The 8,533-nt window shown below is 33.3% G+C and overlaps 1 long non-coding RNA gene across 1 annotated transcript; it reads right to left on the bottom strand.

The window, feature by feature from the left end:
- Positions 1-6,502: 6,502 nt before the first annotated feature.
- Positions 6,503-8,055, bottom strand: LOC126677074 (uncharacterized). The gene is made up of 2 exons (XR_007640473.2): positions 7,888-8,055; positions 6,503-6,729 (listed from the first exon to the last, which is right to left on the bottom strand). It is a non-coding gene; the product is annotated as an uncharacterized LOC126677074 (long non-coding RNA).
- Between the last annotated feature and the right edge of the window lie 478 nt (positions 8,056-8,533).

Here is an 8,533-nt window from a genome sequence, read left to right as displayed (position 1 = left end):
TCAAAACGATAACAATTTCATAACTAAAATTTGAATTCCACTTACGATGAGACAATCTCAACCGAAAGCATAAGCAATTAACAATCCAACACATAAACTAATATCATTTATGTAACAAATCATGGCCAAAGAAAATAAGAATTCGGCATAACAATACAAAATAGTGGCAGTTAATAATAATTAAAGACGGTGAGACAACGCCGACGATAGCGAAGTGATTTACGTACCGATTAGCAAAAACGAAGATGAGAATCCTAGAGGCGCATGTCTATTACAAGTAGGACGAAACAGATCCAAATATAACGCTAAAACGAAAGAGAACGATTCAATATACGGAGGTGTCGATTATAAGCAAACTAAAATTATTAAGAACAAAGACTTACCGATAATACTAGAGTTTTGAAGGATGAATGACACAAGGAATTTCAGAGATTTTTGAGTAAGAAGGACGGCTAGGGTTTGATGAACGTATGAGGAAATATTAGGGTAGAACAACGGTTCTAATCCAACAAAATAAGGGGAAAAAAGGTATTGCAGAGTAAGGCTACAACTACTAAATTGATGAAACTAATATAAGGCTTAATGAATTTGGCCTTGGGCCATTTAATACGTGAAATCTTAATAAAGAAATTGCATGGGATTTTCATGCATGGGCTTAGCCTATTTTCTTTTTATTTTTGAATAAACATTATGCATGGGCCAAAATTTAATAATACAAACTGAACACGAATCGAACTACGACTGAATCAACGAACGACTCAAATAATATTAAGTAAAAATATATTACCTAAACTCGACGTAATGCAGAATTTAAAATTAAAAATTTAAAAAAAAATCAAAAATACGGGATATTACATTCTCCCTAACTTATTAAAAATTTGTCCTCAAATTTACAACAGAACCAAAGTCAAATAAAAACAATTATACATAAAATCACACGTAATTCAAAATACGGAGTAACACATCCTTAACAAAACGAAAGAGAACAATTACGCATAACAATTTCCGATTCCACAAATCACCTTACGATTAGGAGACAACTCAACGGAAACGAAATAAACTGCTTAGTTCAACCTAAGCAAAAACACCACCGCAATCTCAATAGATTAAACCAAACTCTTACCCAAGTGTAATCCAACCATAATGACGACTTAGGAGAGTCAAAGCAAAACAAACATAATTTAACCGAAAATACGCTAAAGATAAATGGGGTGTTACATCCTCCTTAACCTAAATAAATACGACCTTGAATTTAAAACTGATATGAGAACTCGAAAGATCACCACACGTAAACGAGAAAAATTATAAACTCAACAATTTGGTACCTCAAACGACTTCTCAAATATCATGTACGATCGGATTAGAAATTATTTCCAACCGGGAAATAACTAACACGTTAAACGAGAAGAAAAAAAATTCAACAAAAAAAACTCAACTCTCAAAGACTATCAAAACCAACACTACAAGTGTAAAGTCAAACCCACAATTCAAACTTACTAACCCAAACATCAATGCTACAAACTGAAAACCTACAAACATTCTCCACTGAAAAAAATCGTACATTCCTTAACGGCTATATCCTATATCTCTTATAGTGGTCACAACACTACATACCTCATATGAGAAAACTTAACAGCAAATCTAAATGTCACCCTGATTAAATGTGCTCTCACAAATAACGGCTGAAAACTAAACACCTTTTAAATCGTTACGGTTCGACCAATTTAAAGAATACATAATTCAAACTTCTGATAACAAAATTTTTCATCCTCCAATTTTTAATTACTAACACCTCGAATCCTACCGAAGATCATTTAGATCAAATACAAAAATATTACAGAAAATGCTTTTCGTAACCACAAAATATATAATAATACCATCCGCTTTTAATTTGAAATTACTAACGTCATTAGTTTAATTTCATTTTTAACCAAAAAAATTAATTCGTTGAAAAATTCTTCTAGTTTCGTTAACGCATCCACATAATAAAACTGTCTCAATTTGAAATTATAACCAAACCTTACTTTCACAAAACAAAATTCACGATTTTATAAAATCGTGAATTTAGAAGAATCTTTAACACTTTTAGTCAAAACTAACAAAATTTCTCCTCTTTCTCAACAAAATAAAGTTTTGCAAATAAGAATTCCATCGTTTACGAAATATTCCCATACTAGTACCAATACTTTTTAAACAAAATCGAATTGTAAAAGCAAAATTCCTTTTAAGTCTTTTAGTGTAAATGAACACGCAGAGCATAACCAATTTCCTTAAAACAAAAATCCTCAAATTATATACTCTAAGCTGACACAATTCTTTAATCTGAACTCAATATTTTTCCCGCACTTACCACAACTAAACCTCGAGTGCAGCCTTATAACCATAGCTCTTATTTATAAAATACGGATACTCCATCAATATAAAACAAACTCTTACATTGCAATTTTTCTTAAATCACCACCGTCATCACATAGTATTTGTCTAGTTTCCAACCAAATAAAAATTTCAAAACCTTTTGAAATTTAATAACATTTTAAACACCGTTTTCACAATCTAACTCGCGAGTTTGTAACAAAACATTTTTCTTAAAAAGTCTTACTGATAAGATCTATTTTTATATAATTGTGCGCCAGGGTTATGACATCTCTCATCCCCAAAGAGTTGCATTCAACCGTAATCATTTAATGTCGTGATAAATGTACTAAATGCATGTATCAATTATTTATTTTTCTTTTAATTAGTGATCGTACTCAATGCTCAATGCAGTTTCCTATTCGTGGCATTTCAAATGCATGTTCATGACATGTCTGGGCACAATTACGTGATAAAAACGTTTCAATTACTTTAACAAGTTAATCTTTGACATCAATTTTCCTTCAAAATATTTTCTAGACATTACACTCTGTGAGACGTACATTCGTCCATGTTGACATATTTGCCCATCTCCATTATCCTAGTCCACCAAAACGAATCGTCATAAAGAAATAACCCAAATAAATAATGAAACTAAAATCTACCTAACAACGGATTTCCACTTCAAATCAAATTAAAAAGTTTCTAAGGAAAACAAAACAACATGACCTCCTTCACAATTGATATTGGAGAACTTTTCAATTTAATAACCTTTTAACCTTTTAATCAATTTCGGTATTTCACCGATCTACCTAATGACAACACCAGTGTATTACTACACTGATCAACCTCGAACACAGTTTCCACATTCTTTTCCAGAATGCCAAAAGCTGAGAAAAAAAATGTTGGTACTCCAATTTATCACAATCGAGCCCGACCTAGAAACTCATAACTCAAAATTCTACGCACCAGGCAGACACTCACGAGTATAATTATTCCACCGGTGCTGAGTAATATAACTCAAAACACCTTCCTTTGACAAGGATTGATTCGTAATTCAAAAGTACAAACAGCTCTAAACAAACTTCCTTATACCGAAATTAATCACCTCACTTTCCAGAGTTCAAGCGTTAGATCCGACTAACCAATTAGGACTTCTAAACTAATCGCAGGGTCAAAAAAAAAGGTTTGAATAGCACATTGACACCAACGCCAGAGTTTAGCCAAAGAAAACTAGCGAGAAATACGCTCACGTGACATTCCACACAATGAGGCCAACAAGGACAAAAACTTATATGGCATAACTTAAACAATCATGAGAGACAAAAATAATAACACTTAAACATCTCGCAGTACAACAATTACCCATTAGGATGGTTAAGCAATATAAATCTCAAAGGATTGAGCATAGAATATCTTTTGTGATCAACGATTTCCTACCGACATGGTAACAACTTAAACAGCCCGAAAAAGATCAAAATATTATATCATATAATAACATGCTCAAAACGTAAATTCAGAATACAATGAAATGTAGTACTGATCAAAAAGTACACATTAAGACTGTAATACCCCAAAATATTTTAAGGTAATTAAGTCGTGCCACGTGTCGTGATTTTTGATAAATTAAATTAAGGAGAAATTAATTTAATTATATCGGGAATTTAGAATAAATTTTAATAAGTCAATTAGCGGGATTTGAGGATTTAGCTTAGAAAATTAAAATAAAATAAATTATAAGTCCTGTGACGGAAATTATTTCGCTAAAGTCCGCGAAATAATATATATTATTAGTGGTAAAAGTTTCGAGTCGATCGGAGATCGTTTAAAATTTGGACGCGGATAGGTTTTGGACTAAATTGAAACTTTCGAAAAGTTTGAAGGACCAAAGTGCAAATTAGCCGATATATATATATAACCTAAGCCTAAAGAATTCTCCAGAATCTCATTTCTTCATCAGATCAATATTTCTCTCGTTCGTCGTTTTCGTACGGTTCGTCGCGCGGTTTCCGTTTCTCGTCCGTTTCCGACGTTCTATAACTCAAAACGATCGTATTTCAGTGGCGTATCACGGTAAGCTTGACGTTTTCTCGTTTAAACGGATATATTTTGAATTATATCGATTCAAAGTTTTAGGCCACGAAATGATTATATCGTTTTAATCGATATTATAATTGAATTATAGTGTTTTGGAGTTAGATTACGTGTTATACGTGTGTTTGGAGCGTTTTGGATCGAAAGCACGTCGAAAAAATCCGAAAATTTATTTTCGGGACGGAGTGTGCGGCACGCCCGCATACGCGGGGCGTGCGTCCATAGCCCGCTCCTCGGGGCGTGCGTCCGTCGTCCGCACAATAATTTTTACCGGTCGACTTAATTTCGAAAAATTCGTGTACACGCATATCGAGACTTGAGATTAATTAATACTCGATTAATTATCGAATAGTTTGAGACATTAACCTAACGAGGTTAAACGAGAATTGATTTAGAAGTGATATTTTATCCATAAACGGGTTTGATACCGTTTATCGGGATAATCACGTGAGAAGCACGACGGTTAATAAAAGTTCAGTGTGTCGAGTCTCGAGTTTAGAGTCAATCTTAGAATAGGATTCTGATACAAGTCAAATGTTTTAAAATTTGTTTTAGATCCGGCGAGGCAAGAAGCAGCTGGACCAGTAGTTCGGGAAGCTTGACGTTCTAAAGCCCCGACGTATTTTTTTTGGATAAGCGTTTTCTAAGAGTTTATACGATTTGCTTTTAAAGTATTTATTTAAGCAATTATTTTATATTGCTTTATGTTTGAATTGCATGTTTTATATGCGAAATTTTTATATGAATTACGCATACGCTTGATTTGAAACCAGTATTGATCTGATGGAACGAGCTACCTATTGAGCGGCAATAGGACTGTGTGATCACCAGTTTTGATTTGATACAGCTGTGAGCTGATTATGATTATGAAATTTGAGATTTGAGGTATAGTTCGATACGAGTGAGCACTCGGCTACGGTGTAGCCTGGAGTCCCCGTATTTAGTGGGTTGGACCCACCAGTGAGTTGGACTCACAATTTGACATTAACGATTGGGTTGCTTGATTGATATTTAGTATGTTTGAGGATTAAGGTTTCAGTCGGATCTCGTACTTGGCTGCATACGATTGAATATCGTTTTATGTTTTATTTGTATACTTATTAGTAAATGTATGAACTCACTCAGTATATCCCAATATACTGACCCCTCACAGACTTTCCTTTCAGGATAAAGACGCTTTGAAGCAACGGACTTCTATCCTACTTCCAGAAGTGTGTATTTTTGAGTATGTAAAGAAACAATACTTTACTCTTAGAGCTGCAGTAGATAAGTGTTTTGTAAATCAGCTTGTATTATATAGTTTTCTGTAAATATAACTTTATTGTTTTAAAGTTAATAAAGTTTTATGCTAGCTGCGTTTTGATAATTGAGACTGCAGAGGATATGAATGCATGTCATGTGTGTTTAGCATGACACGTGTGTATGTATGTCATGCATGACATTTATATTCGCGAAAAATTATTTTACATTTTTAGGCTTGCTACGGGTTTCGGAGCAACCACTCCCATTCCCTAGCGCCGGTCTCGGCCTTGAGATTGGGTCGTGACAAAGACCAAATTCTCAAAAAAAAAAAATTACAAAAATAGATTTCAAGTTCATGTCGAGCCCCACTGTTTTAAAAATTCATTTTCCGGAAAGCCTCTTTTATAAAACAATAATTACAATTTTCAAAGCGCCTCAATTTAAAATCAACGAGTTAGCCGAATAATTACAACTTCCAAACTCAACTCTAATTTAGGTGACCCAAGTCAACTCGCAATAACCATTTATAAAACATATACAACACATTTTTAAATCCGGAAAACGTATTTCAAAAATAAATCTCAATATTTTTAAAATAAGAAGCCCGACTGTCACGACCCAAAATCGAGGGCCGCGACCGGCGCTAGGGAATGGGAATTTTGGTTCCGAAACCCGTAGCAAGCCTAAATTTACCTAAAAATTTTTCACTTTTCCAAAATCGTTATAATACTTAATAAAACCATTTTCGAAAAAATCGGCAATATAACGCCTGTAAACTTAAATAACCACACCTGTGAAAATACACAAACCACTCTGTATAAAATACCAATTAACCATATATTAAATCCCTGGATAATTCATTTTTCCAAAATACATCATTTTAGCAAGTCATAATATAAATATAAATCGTCTGCTACTAGCTAGGTCTACTATCATGACTACTGCAGCTCTAAGAAGAATAAGACCTCCCATGACTGAGACTTCCGAAACAACGAATGGAAGCTCGACCACATCATCGTATATTAATCCTGAAAGAAAACACTGTTGGGGGGTCAGACAACGCTGAGTGAGTTCACAATTTACTAACGGTATTATAATTCAAACAAGGTCGCATTAACGATAAAACATACTTTTCTAAATATTTCAACAATAAATTTGTATTTAACCATACTTCGATAATAAACGATTAATTAAACATAAATAAACATAAAATATAATGTAATGGTTTCCAATATCGGATCCGTTTGAAACCCTAAACCCAAATGCTATGAACCTATAGAACATAATCAACGATAATTGTTTTTCGAATCATATCGTCCGAGTGGCCGGGTCCCGAGATAATTCGACCGAGTTACCCGCTACCACGTGGCATAGTCCCGAGATAGTTCAACCGAGTTACATCATGCCACTACTTAATCCCAAGTTGTGGGTCCCGAGATAGTTCGACCGAGTTACCCACTAGACACAGGTCCCGAGATAGTTCGACCGAGTTACCTTGTGTCTATCACATTTCTTTTTATCCTCCTTATTCCATTAATCGATCGATAATCATAATTTATCATTTCAAATCATTGACCATAGACGCCTAGACTCGACTCGTATCAGTACTGGTGATCACACAGCCTATTGACGCCCAATAGGTAGCTCGTTTCCCACGGATCACTTATTGGGTTTAAATAATAATTCCACAAGACAAACAATGTATAAGCTCGTATAATAAACATACATATAGCGAAGCTATTAAAATAACAAGTACTATAATAAAATTCTCAAATTCTCTATACTAATATACATGCTTAAAGGTCTTAAAAGAATAAAGAGCGTTAACTAAATAATATATGCTCTTTTCAAATAAACGATGCTATTTCAAAGGCGATCTCACGATCTAGCCATCATCAACTATAAATCGTATTATCCATTATAAAAATCAAAGTCTAGTATCAAACATTTTTCAATATATTTCAAACTCAATTTATGCGACCTTTAATAAAGTGTAATATATTTTATTCGTTTATAGCATAAAATAAACTATTAATAAAAGTCATAAACTTATTATTTAAAATATTTTAATAAAACTCTATTAATATCAATATGAGTTCTATAAACAAATATATAAGTTTAAACTAAAACATTCAATCAAATACATGTATCTATTTATAAATAAAAATAATAATACTCGAAAGTAAATCGCGAACTCACCTCGATCGCTTAATCCAAATTTCATAAAGCACAATAAAATAGCCCGTTATTTAACCCTCCAAATTCTCTATTTCTCCAATCCAAATACCCGTACGATCTATAATACAAATAAATACTAAATTAACGTCTTAATTCGTAAACTACTTTATTTTTAAAACTTCGCGTTTATATTCAAGCGTTTAAGCTTGAATTAGTTCTAAGTCCATTTCTTTTACTCTCGCCTTCTTAACGACTTGTTTAACCGATTTGACTTACCATTTAACAAATCCCTCAATCAAATTAGTAGCTAAGTTTAACTTCTAACCCATTATTTTAGCTAACTACTACTATTTTATCAACTCTCCAACGTCTAATAACGCATCGGCCTCCTTTTATCAGCTTTTAGCCATTTAAATCCACTTAAACCCGGCTTAAACTTTATATTCAAGTATTTAAACTTCAATTTAATCTATGCCATAATTCAATTTTACTTCTATTTCAAAACTCATTTATTAAACTTTCTAAATCCATTTTCAGCTTTTAATTTCACACTAAATTGATTGGTTTAATTTATAAAAACACCCTAAAAAAAACAATTTCGGTGGCACGCGGATCCGGAGCGACCGGCTGGTCTGCCCATTGAGCAGACCAGCTGGTCTGCTCCCTA

The sequence above is a fragment of the Mercurialis annua genome, linkage group LG1-X, assembly GCF_937616625.2.
Source record: "Mercurialis annua linkage group LG1-X, ddMerAnnu1.2, whole genome shotgun sequence".
NCBI classification, from domain to species: domain Eukaryota; kingdom Viridiplantae; phylum Streptophyta; class Magnoliopsida; order Malpighiales; family Euphorbiaceae; genus Mercurialis; species Mercurialis annua.
This window is presented reverse-complemented; position numbering and strand designations above follow the sequence as displayed.